The sequence below is a fragment of the Erithacus rubecula genome, assembly GCF_903797595.1.
Source record: "Erithacus rubecula genome assembly, chromosome: 3".
Lineage (NCBI taxonomy): Eukaryota > Metazoa > Chordata > Aves > Passeriformes > Muscicapidae > Erithacus > Erithacus rubecula.
The window spans coordinates 91,921,642-91,939,185 of NC_136689.1; the positions used below are offsets into that span (position 1 = coordinate 91,921,642).

Genomic DNA, 17,544 nt, shown 5'->3' on the forward strand with positions numbered 1-17,544 from the left:
TCTTCTGAGGTGTACAGTGGCAAACCCCTGAGTAAATGCTTTGAAATATCTCCAGGTATCTCTTAGTCATATTGAAACAGAGCCCTGTATGAGCAGGCTGGTTTTGGGAGAAAGAGGAGTATTGCACAATGTATATAAAAAAACAGGTGGCACTTGACATGTCTTTCGTCCCTTTGCTGGAATTAGTAATAATAAAATAATAAAGTAGAGCTGGTGGAATAATAGATTAGAATAGCAGCATCCATAAAAAGAATCCTTAAGGTCACAGGTGTTTCTTCCTAATCTTGTTATTTTACAATTTATTAAAATATTAAACTGTTGCTTTGATTTAACTAAAAACTGTTTTCGTTCTCATTGGTTTAGATGTTTGTGCTATGGTGACTTACATAACTTTGTGCAAATGGAAATATTTATTTGGATTAAATGAATGAAAATGTTCAGAATGAACAGCTCCAGGTCAATTAAATTATCATTGGAAAAATAATTTGCTTTCCTTTAAAGCAAGTCAGTGCATCTCTGTGATCTAGAATTTTCCTAGCTTTCAAAAATGCAGTAACATATCAGATACCCTGTGTAGTTGCTGCTGTCACTCAATAAACTGATTTAGGACTGCCTGAAGAGACACCATTTTGCTTGTGCTGGAGTTTCACTGACTCTTGAAACACAAATGCTACAACTCTGTTCCCAGTGCTACTGTTGAGGAACTGTTCAGTAACATTTAAGAACATTAGTCCTGAGGATCTCAGAGAGAGGATAGCTCTCCTTTGTCTGTTTGACTTAATAGTCTCACTTTCTCCTCTTTATTTTCCTGCATTTTTCAAATTGTATTAAAAATAGCCTTGAACTACCATCAACAAAAAAATATTCTGCTGAGTAATTTTTTGCACCTTCAGTTGACCTTACCACACTTTTGTCCATATCCCACCTGTCCTGCAGAGTCATCTGTACAGCTCTGCTTTGCCTGTTTTAGAAAATGTGGTGTTAAGATTCTGACTGCTTTAGGCAGAAACACACTGAGGATCTCATGTGGGATGATAGATTAAATATCATGCAGTGCATTACAAGGGTAGTTTTAAATTTGCATCACTAAATGAACACAGTTGGTGGGTTAACTTTGCCATTCATACTGTACTAATTGGTTTTAGGACTCAATCAATGGAACAGGAGGTGAGGGACTGATAAAGTCCCTATTCGTAGATGCCAAATTTTACTTTAGAAAGATTTGGTGCAATCTTAGAATTTTTTCCTTGTAAGCAACGTAATACAGGTTTTTATGAACACGCATGTTAGCAATGTTATTACTAATATATTGATGGAAACAAAATGCAAAAATTACAAGCAGTATAATTATAATATGAGGCTGGGTGTTCAGGAAGTATTTTTCTTTTCTATGTGGAGTCCTGAATTTGAATACTACTGCAGAGATTAAATCAAGTATACCCCAAAGTCTTTGGCATGTGATCACTTTGAGATTTAAGGAGAAAAAGAGAATTCTGACCAAAGTAAAAGTTTTCAGTCACACTTTTTGTTGTGCCATGGGAAGTCTGCTTTGAAGAGAGGGAGATAGATGGAAAATTAGGAGTGAAAAATTCCTGTGCAACATTCTGTACCAACTTCTACCTAATAAGATATGCAGGAGCATATATAGCCTTAATTTTGCTTTTCTTCTTACTGATTATAGCCTGGCATGGGATTTTATGCTGCAGACATATGGCAAAATGGCTAAGACAAAGACACCTTTCAATATTTTGACAGGAGAAATTATTTTGGGGCTGTATTATTACATTAAGGAAATAAATTACAGTTGCAGGAAATGTAACACTAACTTCAAAAAGGGCAAAAGTTTGTGTTGAAGTTCTGAGTTTTGGATGAATTAAACACTCACGTATGCTTAATTTTGCTATATAAATAACAATATGGTTTCAGTTAAGGCACTTTGATAAAAGCAGTCTGAGGTAAGTTTAAGATGGATTTGAAAATGAGTTGTCTTCCTCTTGTAATGATGCGATTTGAGGTGGATGAAGTGTTTTTTCTTGCTTGTTAACTCTTCTTGGCACATACTCTGGTGAGGAAGTGACTGAGATCGAGAATGTCTTCTGAGAAAAACCAGAGAGAAACCAAACCTGGTCCATATCTGTCTTTCACACTTTGGTTTTCTAGAAGTGTGATGTGATGTTGTTGCCTAAGGCTGGATGTGGAATGAGGATTGGCCCTCTGATTCACCCTGATGCTCCAGAGCATCTTTTCAGCTGGTGGTATAGGATGCTGTTTGGAATTTTGGAGGGTCCAGCTCTGCCCTCTGTCACTGTTCTTCACTACTATTTTCACCAAGATGAGTAAGCAGTTTTTGCGAAGAAAATCACCAAGATGCAAGTTTTACTTCTATATTTTATTAATTTATCTTCATAGCAGACTGTATAACTAACCATATGCAAAATTATTCATCACTAATATTTGTATTATTTATCATTAGTGTAATAGCTGTAGAGCCTGTCCTCAGGGAACTAATACACTATAGATGGGAAACAAGCCAAATTAACTGCACATCACCTGAATAATTTCCACAATAATTATTGTTGCTGTTGAGTCAACCAAGTAACTCATCAAATGCTGCTGTGATTTCTCTTCTAACACTTTGAATTTTGGAGGTTTCAAGCTTATAATTTGGCATTTGCCCCTTTTCTTGCTTTTTCCTCACCTTTGTTCTTATTGCAAAGCTGTTGGGCATTCGTTTTGCAGTGCACTGTGAAAAACTGTTTTGACTTTTGATCTACACATATGGTTGTAGGCTCCTTGGGTACTCTGTTGGTTATTAGGTGTGTTGGGATGCTGATAGGTTAAACCATAATTCACTATTGACCTGATTTTGCATTCTGAGGCTAGCTCGTGTTTGTGCATCAGGTGGCCTGTATAGAGATTATTTTAGAGATTGGGGCTTGCTTATTTTTTAATCTGGTCTGTACATTGGTAGCTGAAATCCAAAAGGTTGAACCAGGTTATAAAGAGATGTAGCAAAATATAATTTATTTTCAGTGAAACTTACAACAGAGTGTTGATTAAAAACCCCCAAAACCTTGTAGCATAGAAAGTTCATTATGGGGATTTTATGGGAGGGGTATGGCAGGGGGCTTAAAACACTGGATTTTTGTCATTATCTCTGTCTCCTTGTAAGCTCTCTAATACTTCCCAATCCCTGCCACTAATGACCTTTGCTCAGAGAGTTGGATGGCAGCCCTTGACAGAGCCTTACAGCCAGAACACAGTAATGGTAGCTGAAAAATCACCCATATATTAGAAGAAATAAAAAGGGGAAGAATGACCTAGAATAAACCTGATATTTCCTTATTTCTTCTCCCTCTTGTCTGCTTTCAGGTGTCAACTTGAAGTACAGTTCTTAGTTCTGTTAAAATATAGAGATAGAGAACATTTACCTAAAATTTAAAAGCTAAATCTGACCTTCACATTATTTCAAATAGACTTTTCCCATTATTCTGTAAATCTGTTTCAAATATATATTGGCAGCATAAAGGTAGTCACGTTTGGGTTTCTCGTAAAATTAGAAAGGTTCCTCATTTAGGCCTTTACTCAGCAATTTTTTTTAACCTGAGAAAGAACTTCAAAAGTAGACAGCAGTTCTTTTCTCTTCATGAAGGCTATTCATTTTTTCTGAAAGCTGAGCACTTGTGTAGGGGACTACACATTTGGCTTTTTCAGTGAGTGTGAAAGAGATTCCCAAATTCAGTGAACTTCAGTGACAAGCAGACATGTCATTTACTTGAGTATTTTTAAAAATTCTTTAGGACTTCAAGCATTTTGACTTTGCTTCTTCCTCTTAACTTTTCGAAGGCTTTAGAAATAAGTTTTTGTACAATTTTTGGTGCTTATTTGAGTAAAATTATTCCAAACTAATTGAGTAGTCCCAGAGTAGGTGTCTAATAAAGATTGGATTTTGCCCTAGAACTAGAAAAATAGGAACAATAGCAAGTATTTTCTGGATGTTGTTGATAGTGTATCACACCTTTTGTTGATTTTGTGTAAATTTTAGTTTTCGCAGCAGCTAAACTGTAAAGCAAAGGAAAAGAATTTTTGACGCTGCTCTTGCTTAACAGTGTCAGTTTTCACTACTCATCCTAGTATCTCATGCATTTAAAACTCACAAAGCCTTAGACAAGCTTTTGAGAGAATTGGATTAAAGAACACATGCAAAAATTATTTATAGCATATAGACATACATATTTATCTGAATGCTAAGAAGATAGATATAATTGTTAATATTCAGCAACTGTTGTATGTTGTTAAGTAGGGTGGATACAGATGGATATTGAAATACATTGTAGTTAAGGCTTTGATTTGTAAATGAAAATGCTTTTCTGAACAAAACAACTATTCAGTGATTTTTAACTTTTGCTTCCATTTTATAGCAGTAGCTCAAAGAGTAGTGTGAGGTTATCATGTTGAAAAATAGTATGAAATGATTTAGATGAAAATCAGATATTTGTAGTAAAATTTAACTCCTTCAGACATAAGGGAAAACTAATCTGCATTAAAACCCTCATGGAACATTCTCACTAATGGGTTCCACTGAGATTATGGTATGGTATAGGAATGTTTGTTTTTAGTAAGAGAGATGATATCCCATTTCTGCCTCAACACTTGTTCAGGCAAGTATTACCTTGCTTGTGTTCCCTTCAGGGAGGCCCAGAGAATGAGTGATCATTTAATGTCTGAGAAGATCAAGTCATCTAAGTTTCCTCTTTGGCAACATCTGGCAGATCTTGAATCAATATCTCTTTGTAAGAGATGGAGTCATCATCAGGGATGAAAATCTTCCACTCCTGACTAGGAAAAGATACCAAGTATCTGACTAATTTACACCTTTGATTTGGTTGTTTGAAAACAAATTGCCATTAAAATTGGTACAAGTTGCATAAATTAAAACAGCTCCTGAAGGTACTCTATCTTAAACTAGAGTTCAGGGTATTAAAAATTCAAAACACAACAGAGAAGTTAGGGTTGGCTTTTTCCCAGTGCTGTCTGATAAAAACAAAGTTAATAGAGTTAGAAATCTATTGTCTATTAGAAACTGTTGCCCTGCTGGGAAAATTTACAATTCTAGGTTCTTGTAATGAGGACTTTTGCCATTTTAGCCAAATAGTCAACTAGTCAGCATTCACAGAAAATATCAATACCAATAATACAATGTTAAGAAGCCAGATTTGAGACAATAGCCGTAGGATAAAAATTTTCTTTCCCTTCCTGAAACTTGTTACAGGTGCACAGGGACACTCACATACATCCCTGGAATTAGTTGGAAAACTATGAAGTTGTTTGGTTTTTTCCTCCCTGGAACTTAAATGTAACTTTGAAGTTTTCATTTCTCCTCTGTTTGGTTAAAAGGAAAACACCTTATAGACATTTGGAAGAAGACAGTAGAAACTGAAATGTGGACTTTGGAAAATATCTGGAAAATTGCTAAACGGCATCAAAAGTTGAATGAATCCAGATGTTTGACACTAATTAGGCATCTTGATTTTTTTTTTTTCCCCCACTACAATATAATTACTGTTTTGAACCAAAGCTTTCTACCTGTATTCCCATGTCAGACTTCATCTATATGAATAAGACTACAGGGAATGATTTGATTTGAGACTTCCTTAGTATTCATAGGATAATTTAATTTGGAAAGCATCAAACAGGGTCAAATTTTATTAGGGCATTTGATGCTCTTTCCAATTGAATGCTGAGCATCTCCAAGGATGGAAATAACACTGCTGCTCTGGACTCTTGTTCAAATTTTGAGTAGTCCTATGGTTAAAAACTTTTTACTTGAATCCTGATTGGAATTTTCCATGTCACAGCTTGTGTTTTGCCTCTCATTCTGTCACTATGCACTTCTGAGAGGAGGCTGACTCCATGCTTCTTCACAGATGCTTTCCACTAGGGTGTGCCCTGGACCTGCTACAGAATGCCAATGATTTCCTTGGCTGAAACTCCATGTGTGGGCACAGTACTTCAAATGCAGTCTGAAAGGGGAGGAATTCCATTGTCTGGATATGTTCTTCCTATGGCAGTTGAGTGTGACTACTGCAAAGCCATGGATAGACCCACACTCATCTTTTTGCCCACCAGCTCTCCGAGGTCCCCTTCTACAATGCTGCTCTTCAGCCTGTTCTCTTGCTTCTATATGTAGGATTCTGTATTTGTCAAACTGCACGAGGTTTCTGTAGGGTCATTTTAATAGCATTTGGGTATTTTTAGTCTATGAAAAACATCTCTGCCTTCCCACTGCCCTTCATTTATTATAGTTTACAAAGTTGATCTTGAATGAGGTTATTTTGTGAAGAACTGCAGTTAGATTTAGTACCACTCTAAGGGAGTCAAAGTCTCTAGATGGCTCATGACATACTTGATTTTTTCTCTTCAAGGCTTTAGTCTGGAAAGAATGACATTGATTCTCTGTAGAGTTGTATGATTGAAGCAGAAATTGCATTAGAATAAGTTTCAGGTGAAAGGATGATGCAAATATGCAATAGAAATGTTGCTCGTGGTATAAAGAAAGAAGAAATGGAAATGTTTCAGTGTGAAAGCATCGATGAAAAAGGTGAAAGAAGAGATGTTGGTGGCATCTAGATATTAACGTATGTAACAATGTATAAAAAAGATTACAGTAACAACTGTACATACCAACTTAAAAGTTGTTGTTATATGCCTTTTTTTTTTAATTTATTTTTAAGCCCCTCAACTTTGACATAAGGTCCAAAGAGAGCTATAAAAATGTACCACACTCATCTATCAGTTTCTAAAGGGGCACTCTGAAGTACTAGACAACTACTTCACACAAGAAAATAGGATATCAAAATTTGTATCTATGTAGTTTGGAGTATTCCTGGTAGCTCCCAAGCTAAGAAAAATCAATTGTTGAGAAGCTCACAAGTGGGCTGTTTTATTTTTTCCTGTTGCTGCTTTTAATGCTGTTTGTAGTAACCTTATCAGAAGGCAGCAAAACCCAGAGTTTTCACTTGTTCGTCCAAGGGATGCATATTCTTACTTGTTTGGCAGCTCTGTTAATTGCTGTCTAAAATAAGCTATATGACAGAAAAATGTTCTGGAATCTGTTTTGAACAGCTATCACCTTAACAAAAGCTCCTGCTGGGATTCCAGGACATGCAGATGTAATAATTTGCAGAGAGGTTTTTGCACCTGGCTAGCTGTCACTGTGTTGACAAAAGAATGGGAGTGAAGGCTGCTCCTGTGCATTTCTGTAGCTGCTTGTTGTTTTCTGTTTTTATCACATAAGGGCTAACAGCAAACAAGGCATGGTAAACATTGTTTTTAAGTAGTGTAGATGAGCACTGATGATGGTGATTGTGGCAGAAAGCATATCTGTGGAAGATTTGTCCCTGTAACTTAATTAAGTAGATTCTTCTCTTTTTCTAACATGCCATGCTGAATTCTGCTGTGTTACAAGGAGCAATGCATTTATATTAAAATGTCCCAGAACCACTTGTTTTCTGCTTTGAAGATCCATTAAAAAAATTATGCGTGCTTCAATAACACTTGATTTTTATTAACGTGTAAAAAGTGTAAGCTTGTAAAGCACTGTAAGCCTATGCTTTTCATTCAAAAAACCCTTGACCAGTTTCCTTTAACCTTTCCAAAAGCATGCTTTGATTGTTGAAAGAATAAATCTGGCAGTTTGAGCCAAAGTTGTAAATGTGTTCCAACAAAAGGTTCTGTAATAAAAAGCAGTTGTAAAATACAGCAATGCATCTGCTTCTGCACTGTAAAGTTATAGTGAAGCAACAGTGGATCCTTGCTCGCTTTGGTAAGAATCGTGGCTAGATAGAGTTCTCAGAAAAAAGAAGGCTTGCATTAAGTTACATGTGACTGACACAATAGGTAATAAGTGATAAAAATTTCTGGTATGATGTTGTTAGAGGGAGAAAATAAGCTTATCCCAAGATTAAGGAAACCTTGCCTAATTAACTGTGTCGTTTACTTTTGCAAGAAAAATGACCTTGCTGCATTGAATTCAGGACCTAATGATTCTGATATTTATTTAGTAGGAGTTTTCCTCCAAGCTATCTGGTAAACAAAGTTAGTGAGTTCAAATTTAGTTCATCTGAGTCAAGCATCAACTTAAAGCATCCGAATCTAATACTTATGTTCTTTAATTTTTTTCTGACTGAGGGTCCACATTTACACTTTGAAGTGAGGTGGGTTTTTTTTTCCCCTTACACTAAGGATTCCCAAAACCTACCTGTGGCCCAGCCTTGATTGTATGACTCTACATGTAAATTTTAGGGAAGGTCTTACTGGAAGGAAAAGTTGGATAGTTAACTTTAAAATAAAAGATTAGAAAAAAATATTATGAATAACTTTGTCCTGTCTCCTGTGTCTGCACTTGCCTGCAAGGTTTAATGTCTTTTGCATTCCAGCAAAGCCTGTGTGCTCCTATGGTGTGTAGTCCACCAGGAAGGACCAGGTTGTGTTTCCTTTCTGTTCCACTCAGAAATGCCTTACCTTCTTTACAGTGCTGGAGACTTTTTCCATCCTTATTCTCATACTCTGCCTTTTTCCATCTCAAACTCAGTGTGCTGCATCCTGATCTAAAAAGCTTTTGTCTCTTAGCATCCTCTACAGAGAAGTAGTAGTTTATTATTCCATCATGAAAGCTTTCTATGATTCTGTCTGTCCCATTTTGAGTGGATAATAGCTTTAAGCTAAGAAACAAAACAGATGATCTTTATTGTATTGTATTGCTAGTTCTATACTCTAAAGACAGATGTCTTAATTAAATTTTACATTTTTTCCATATGTAGGAAGCCTTAATTGGCCTTTGAAACATATTTTAGAATGCATGAGATGCAGCTAATTGTATATCATAAATGTATTAAAAGATTTTCAAATGTCACAAGAGATGCAGAGGAAAGATGATATTAATACAGCTGGTCTCACTCTTAAAAATAAATCAGAGGTATTAGGCTGTTTCATCCAGTCTCTTTTCTTTTGCCTTATGTACATTAAGGTTTCTTTTTCAAGTCACTTCAGAATATTCTGTCTTTCTCAGGAGTGAGCATGGTTTTCCTTGCAAGGGATGAGGCAGTAGAGAAAAGCATGTATTGGCAAAACATCCTTTTGTTTTAATGAATTGTGGTGTCTGCTCCTGACTGGACAAAGGAATCCAGATGATCCCAGTAGACATTTTTGGGCTCAGATCAAATTTCTGCACTTGATATTTGCTGTAAAGCCGAAGTTTAATTTCAACTATAGATGCACAGTTGAGTGTCTGTAATAGGGATGCATGTGTAATAGTGATGAGGTTGTTTGAAATTACATTTAACACAACTGAGATATTTAACCTTGCATCACAGGCAAATTTTAAAGGATCTAGGGTAATGGTGCTTGCAAAATCTTCTGGACAATAATGGACACACTGGGCAAGAACATAACTAACTACAGGAAAGTAATGTAATTGCATCTCCTGCCTTGCTCTTGTATTTGCTTAAATGGGTAATTTTTGCCAAAGGCTTTAACTGTTGGCAGCTGAAATCGAGTAGATTGTGGGGAATCCTGCACCACCTCATAAATGAAAATTGGAAATTGTGACAAGTAAGCCTGCAAGGTTAAAAGAAGCAGAGATTGCTACAGAGCCAGCCTCAGATGAAATATTCTCTAGGTTTAATATTTTGATTGCTACTGAATAATCAGCTCATAAGTAACCACATCGTGGTGCTCTGTTAGGAGTCCTTTTAGTTGGCACTGGTTTTCATACCATAATGTAATTGATAGCTTCTTGTGTCAGAAATCACTAGGCAGCCAAATAAACAATATGTCCTTCTGTCTGTTCAGGAGTAGTGTAATGTTCAGAAATATTGATCCCTCATGCCAGATAAAGATGTAATGAGGATAATAGCAAATGAACCAAAAGCTGCTTCAACATGTTCAATCTATTACCCAAAGAATTATAAAGTTAGTGCCATATTGACCTTCTTGTGACATGCTAAAAGTTACTGTTGCCAGTGCTGTTTAGTATTTTTAAACGGTTGCTCTTCATGGGGAAAAAAAAGGAAAACATTTAGCTTTTCTGTGACTGGTTTACTTTTTTATCTATCGCTTCCCCACTGCTGATTTAAATGTGAATACTCAACAATAAGACATCAAAGCCATCTTAACAGAGGATGGAAAAATAATCTTATTAGCCAAAATTTTCTGGTTATGGAGATTTTGGCAGTTTTTGGTCTCTCACCTGCCCTCTTGCCCCCTTTCTCTCCTTTGTTTAACTCCTTTTGAGTGCTTGACTTATAGCAGTGCTCTAGACTTAGTGCAGGAGACTGTCAGAAATAATGCAATGCCAGTCCTCCGAGTTCACTGCTCGTTCTTAAAATCTTTCCCAATGAACTTCAATTTTCTCTGAAATTCTATTCAGTTATGGAAAGCTTATTTCATGCTAATTATGAATTTTAAAAATTCCATCTGGAGTGAATAATATAGAATGACTGATTAAAAGTGAAAAGATTAAAAGACTCTCCATGAAATAAGTGCATTTAAAAGTTAAAATATATCATCATCTGGGTTTTGACCGTGCCAAAAGAACATCTAATAAAACTAGTAAAATGTAATTTGGTACATTTTTTTAAACACCAAGTAGCTTTGAGATAGTAAGTAGATGAATAAGCTGCTAATGGGCATTATTCTCAGTTCATTGCATGGATTGTATTAGTGTTATCTAGAGTCTTGCACTGATACCAATGCTTCAAAGAATCTTTAATTATGCCTTTGCTGCTAGAGAAAGGCATGGCTGTGGAGGATCAGTGATTACACTGCTCACTGGCATGTTTGGTTCCTGCCAGCTAGCATCTTCAGCTGCTGCCTGGGCACAGTTCTTGTGAGTTGTTTTCAGCATGAAGCTGGGATGTGGCTATTTTGGGATATTTTGAGCAGAAGACAGTGAGCCATGTAGGTGTACATACTAAGCTGTGCTGTGCTGCTTGGTTCCTTAGGGGAGTCCCATGTCTTATATTTAGTAGTGTAGCAGTAGCATTTGTGTTATAAGGTTTTCTTCACAGGCCTTTAAAAAACTTATTAGAATTAAGGGGCAAAGTAAAAATATTTGTGCACATCTCCTTTTAATTTTTTCATTTGAGCACTTAAGTAGCACAAAGGAAGCTAATGTAACACCACTAAATATTCAGACTTTAAAAGCTTCTTTACTTTGAACTATGATTTTTTATGTTTTTAAATTTGGCTTGGATTTAAGCTGTTTTTATCAAAAATTCGACATTCAAAGAAATGGAGGTGTCTGATTTCTCCCACAAATGGAGACTTTTGTGCTGGCCAAGGCCATGGACTCTTACTAAAATGAAAGTTTAGAAAAATGCTTCTGAAGTTTCATAGCTAAGGACAGTTTTTCTTGTCAATATAATTAATAGAAACCCATGGAGCCAAGCTTGCACAAAGCATTGCCTTCAAACTTGAAATAGTTAATTGGCAAAGTCTGAGAATAAACCTCATGTTCTCTGCAGTTCACTTGACTTGCAAGTAAAGATTGCTCTGCTGCAAATATTAACATCTAGGAAATGGAACATCTTAAAATCTTCCTACTTCTTTGGGTCTGTGTTCAGGTTTTTATTTATTTATAATTCTGCTTATCACCTTACTCCTTGCAATTTCTGGCCTGTTTTCAATGGTAGCTTTTCAGCTGGATGTGTTTGCATGGGAATGTTTCTAGAACTAGTTCTGAATGTTATAGATATACTGTCTGGAATCTAGTTTCAGGTAGTTCTGAAACAAGAGCATGGATATAACCATTATTGATGTTAGAATTTTAGCTGGGATATTTAAGCATACACACAAGTGTATAGTTATCTCTGAGATTTATATTTCTATTTTTTTTTTCTTTTGAACAACAGTGAACCTTTTCATGTTTAAGTTGCTTGTGTAATTTTGTTTTTGTAGTGGTATCTCCAAAGAATCCAACTGTGTGATATGAAAAAGTAGTAATCAGAGAATGCTTGTGTGATTGTAGCCAATTTTATTCTCCAGTTTGAGAAAAAGCAGTCTATACTGTGCTCTGTAGATAAATCTTGGGATAAAAGTTCTTACAATACTCTGATAAAATTCTCATTGGTGTATGCATTATTCTGTTTTTTTGTTTGTTTGTTTTTTTTTTTTTTTTTTTTTTTTTTTCAGAAGGAGCAAATGCATCAAACTGAGCTTGGCATATTAAGCTTTTGAACAGTCTGATGTGTAGTTTGTATTTTACTGTAAAAATCTGAATCAATGAACATACTTGTGTAGACTGAAGAGGTGTCAAAATGCAATTATTACATTTTCTCTTGAAATGAAACCTAAACCTCTCAGCTACAGTGATGTAGGCTTTAATTCTGCATAGTTACTGTGTGCATGCTTTATTTTATTAAAGTCTACCAATAAGGCTTTCTATTGCACATTTTTTGGTGAATATACTGTTGGGTAAAGTGTTATCCAAAATTAAAGTCCATTTCTTTTAAACAGAAGCTTAATTTGCAGCTTTGAGTTGGGATTAAGGTTGTTCTAGCTAGAGACTTTTCTGAAGTAATGTCCCTCTAAAAATCAGTAATATTTGTTTCAGTTGAACCAACAAGACACATCTAGACAACTTTCTACTAAGCTGAGCTTTTTATAACAACTTTCCCACGTTAATTCAGCAATTCCATGTTGATTTTCCAGTTATAGCTTGACAAAGAAACATGCAGTACCAGTAGCAAGTGACAGTCTTCTGAAGCACTTATGGAGAAACACGGCTTGATATAACCAAGGCAATCCCCATGGAAATTTGAGATTGTAATAAAATAGAAGAGAACAATAAATAATGCATTACACTTAGCAAAATTATTTAGAATACCCTTAAGGCTGTTAACAGCATTTGAGAGAAAGAAATCTCAAAGGTAAGAGTCTCTGAAGGGTAGAACTCGGACTGATTATTTTTCTGTATTGAAATTTCATAATAATATCACATTATTCACATGTAATGCAAGTTTGTAGAGAAAAGCCATGGTGTTCTGAGAAATCTTCAGGAATGTAGAAAACATTAGATGAAACTGGTTTATTTTTCTTGTGTTGATATTACCCAATGGGAGCTGTGTATTTATTGTAGTGTAGGAGTTGAAGTCATTTTTTTAGAGAATAATATTAGTCTCTTCTGAAACCAAAACACTCTTTCAAATGATGCTATGAGAAAAGAGCTGTGAAACTTGAAGTTTGCTCTTTTTTCCCCTTTGATTTTATGAATTTTTTTTTAAAGATGAAGGGTGTGCTTAGTACACTCTGAAGTGAGAGGAAGACAAATTGAATTACTTATTATAAAGTGATACAACCCGTCCAGCTTCATGACCCTTTAAACTGGGTTTTTCTTCAGTGACAGCTGTATATTTTTAATAATTCTGAGAACCAGATCATGAAATTTTGAGCTCTAAATTGAAAGATATTTTGTCCCAATTGCCAGATTACTGGATAAAAAACCCAAGCAAACCACTTTTCATAGCATTTAGACCATTTGATCTTCACAGTTATCTAAATATAGGCACAGGCAACCTTTCAGCAACCACATCTGAGACACCCAGAAGTGATGAGACAGTAAGGGATGAGACAGTTAAAAGTTCAGGCTTCCTTTTCAGTTGAGAAAATCATATCTGTAATACTTCAAAACATTTTGGAGTCTATTGAAGAACTGGTGAAAATTAGGTGCCAGTCCTTGCATCCTACTTAATTCCCTGTGTGAGAATATGTTGCTGTTTTGCAAGGTTATTCTGTACTGGATTGTACTTTGTGAAAAGCACAGAAATAAAGTTTTCACGTAATGTTAAATACTTAATTGTCTTTTTGTCCACATCATCCATGGTATTATAGTCTTGGCATTATATTTTAGTTTCTGTCGATTATACTAGAAATGACACTTTTCAGACTGAAAAGTCCCAAGCCAATGGTATTTTTTAACCATTGTCCCAGCAGAGTGTTTCAAGTTTATCTTGATTCTAATGATATTCAAATAGCTAAATTTCTGTTGACATAAGGAGTGTCGACATATCTATTGCAAATTGCAGAAATGTTGATTTTTTTTTTTTTTTCTCATTGGTCCAGGTATATACCAACCTTTTTTGTAGCTGGAGTCAGTACATACGTTCTTCCATCACCCACAAAAGCCTATTTCAGAAACTCTTATTTCAGCCTATAAAAGAAGGCAACAGTGTGTGTTTGAAGGGAGAGAATCTTGCTTCAAAATCAGGAGGCACTTGCCAGTCCTTGAATTTTGGGCTTTGACATTGTCAATGTCACTAAACCTAGAAGAAATGTTATTAAATACTGACCTCACTCATAGTGAAGCCTATACTCAAACTCATTCTTGCTATCAGCAGTTGAGGTACTAGTGCAAGAGAGCCTGTAGAGAAACATTCCCATCAACCAGGTACAAGATAAAGGAGGAAGTGAGATAGAGGGACTGTAGATAAGAATATTCCACTGATGTCTCCTCACATCCTTAGAAGTCACCTGTAAAATTGGGGCTTGGAGCTTTGGAGTTGTGATGATAAAGAAGGGCAAAAGAGGCAGTGACACCTGAGGAGCAGGGGAAACAAGAACAGGGACATGAGCAGCATGGAGACTCTAGGAGAGCAGATGTTTTTGGGAGCAGGAGAGCTTCTGAAACTGGCTGGGATCCCTGAACTCAGCCTCACTGGTCAGCTGCTGGTGCAGTCACTGGCCATAGGCACCACTTCACTTCAGGCACAGAAAGAGAAGGGGAGAAATAGGCTACCTGGGAAAAGTAGTAAACATTCCCCTAGCTCTGAGATCAAAGGATTTTAAAACTCTGGATGAAGGGAGGAAGTGAAAATTTGGCTGTGCTTCTAGAAGGTTTGATAGATCAGGCTACCTCTTATCAGCAATAGCAGCTTTGTGACTTGTTTACTGAGAAAAGAACCTTTCCAAAGAAACTGACTGCCACTTAAGCATTTCTCTGCAGGTCTCTATGGTTCTGAAAATTCATGGATTATTAAAACTGGTACAGTCTGAACACACAATACAAAACATAAATTTAGCATATTTTAAAAGGCTGTCATGATTTATTTTGTTCTATGTTTTCTTACTGTGGAGTGACACTGCATTAAATCTTATTTTAATGTTCTGGAATGCAAAAAGTACTTGTCAGCAGTATTTGTTTTTTTTTAACTGTGTGCATCACATGTTTTAGAAACACATTGTTTGGAAATATGGGGGATTTGCAAATATTAAAAGCTTAAGATTTTAATTTTTTATTTATTTATTTTAAGAAAAGGGTTTTTAGCATTTGATAGCAATGTCTGAGCATAAGTGTAGCAGGGCAGGAAAGGGTAAGTACCTACTACAGTAAGGAGAAGAGGAAAGTCTCTGCTTATCTGTTTACCAGTTCAAAGGTTGTCAAAGAGGAACTAGACCAACACTCTCTGAAATTCATGTGACGTGACCCTAGCTGTTCAAATGGGTCTGAATATAAAATTCAGAGGTTTTAATAAACAAGTTCATTAACATATGTATATTAATTTGTGTGCAAAAACATTAAAAAATTGATATAAAGTTGTGTGTGCAGTTGGCAAAAAACAGATAGATATATATAACTTTATTCTCATGTCCTATGACTGATATTTCTCTTCTACCAAATGCTTCTACTGTTTTCATACAGGTATGTTTATTCAACTTATTTTCATATAAATGTAGTTTTGTAGGATTTCTGCTCTTATGAATCTAATATCTAAAACTTTAGAAATTTTTGTTTCACATTCATGGAAAAGTAAAAAAAAAAAAAGGATTTTATTATGTGGGTGAACTTGTGTGTAAGAGTTAACCCTGACATGTGCAACATGTTCAGTACCTTTTCTAATCACCAAAAGGCAGTTTCCTGCAATTTCTGTGACAGGAGCAATTTTAAGACTGGCTATGCTCTCTCAGCTTGCAGTGGTGGTACCTGCTAAGGGGATAGGAGCCTAACATGCAGAAGTTTTTTTCATATGAAACTAAAAACAGAAAACAAAATGCATTTCTTTGTCTTTAGAGGAGATGAAGCATCAGAAAAAACCAACAGATAACATAGTGAAACTGTTTAAAATGGCATGCAGTTAGCTGCAAGGATTAATTTCTTGATATTGGCAAAAGTGTAAAGCATTTGGTACAAATATTAACTTTATGTATACATAATTCTGTACATGTGTTTCTTATGTAAATATGGGGTTTGTTGTTTTTTTGTTTGTTTTTGGGTTTTTTGTTTGTTTGTTTTGTTTAGTTTTGTTTTGTTGCTATTGGAATGCTAAGGAACAGCAGGAGTGAGTAACAATTGGTACAATGTTTGGGACCATGGCCAATACAGGATATCTAGTAGAGCAGATTCAGTTGGAAGCAGGTGAGATTCAGTTTCTATCATGGTGTAATTTAAGGAATTCTAAAAACAAGTAAGAATATGCAAGATGCATATCTTGGTTCTGCTCTGCTTGAAAGATGGTCAAACAGATTCACAAAAAAACATTAAGAAAAAAATATTTTGAAGTTTTTAAAAAGTTTCTATCACTCCAATTTGGGAGCTGTGGAAATATGACCACCGTATTGCAGAATTTAATGATGTACAACTGCAAGAATGCAAGAGCAGACTTTTCATCTTTGGAACTGTTCTGCAAAAATAGATTGTCTTATTCTGTTGTGGGCTTGGTAATGACAAGAGCAGCCCCTTGTTAGTAAGTCAGACTTGTCAGAACAACTTTTAACAAAAACAAAATGAAAGCCTTTAAGTAGCAATTAAAGCCCTATACACATAGCCAAGGATTTGCTGATGATTCTGGCGAATTGTGCTTTCCTGCAGCCTGCATGCCCTTGTCTTCTGAAGTGGAGAACCTGGTGTGCCACTAGTTCTTGTGGATACATTCAGAAGGTCTCACTTCGATACTTGGCAACTTGGCCAAATGCTCTGTGCTGCTTTTCTTATAAGAGGAGAAAAACAGATTTGCAAAAGGCAATGTGCTTGGTTACAGAGTAAGTGATAAAAGCAGTTTTACCCTAAATTCATTATGTTTTAGTTATTTAGTTGTTATATTTAGTTTTAGACAACAGCATGCATTTTCCTGAGCAAAAAGTTAGTGAGATGAAGATACAACTTACATGCCTGATTCTGAAGGAGTGCTTTGTATCAAAGGAACAATTTGTTACAATATAAAATTTGCTGCCTTACCGCTGCTCAGGCCAACATTAGCGCATGGAAATCCTTTACAGAATTGCATGGTTTCAAAGTTTTCATTGTCTGTTTTTATCTATATTATATAATTGAATTCTGATATGCAGGCATGGTGCATTGTTTCTGTAGAAAGCTTGCATAATACCTGCTAGGGAAAGAACAAGATCTCTTTGCATGTGTTTATTCCAAGTGGTCATGATAAGGACACATCCAAAGATTTGCTTAATTGTGCTGCAGCTCCTTCTTGGCAGAAAAAATGCAGAAGAGTGAGGAAGAGTGAACGTAACAGATCCTTGAATGATTGCTGTTGT

At 35.7% G+C, this 17,544-nt stretch overlaps 1 long non-coding RNA gene across 2 annotated transcripts in view; it reads left to right on the forward strand.

Moving 5' to 3' along the window:
• LOC306800426 overlaps positions 1 to 17,028 on the forward strand; it is a 44,556-nt gene extending 27,528 nt beyond the window's left edge. For both annotated transcript variants that reach the window (XR_013773826.1, XR_013773827.1), the window contains 2 exons: positions 12,712 to 12,929; positions 16,865 to 17,028. This is a non-coding gene — a long non-coding RNA (uncharacterized lncRNA). The remainder of the gene's footprint in view (positions 1 to 12,711; positions 12,930 to 16,864) is intronic.
• The last annotated feature ends 516 nt before the right edge of the window (positions 17,029 to 17,544 follow it).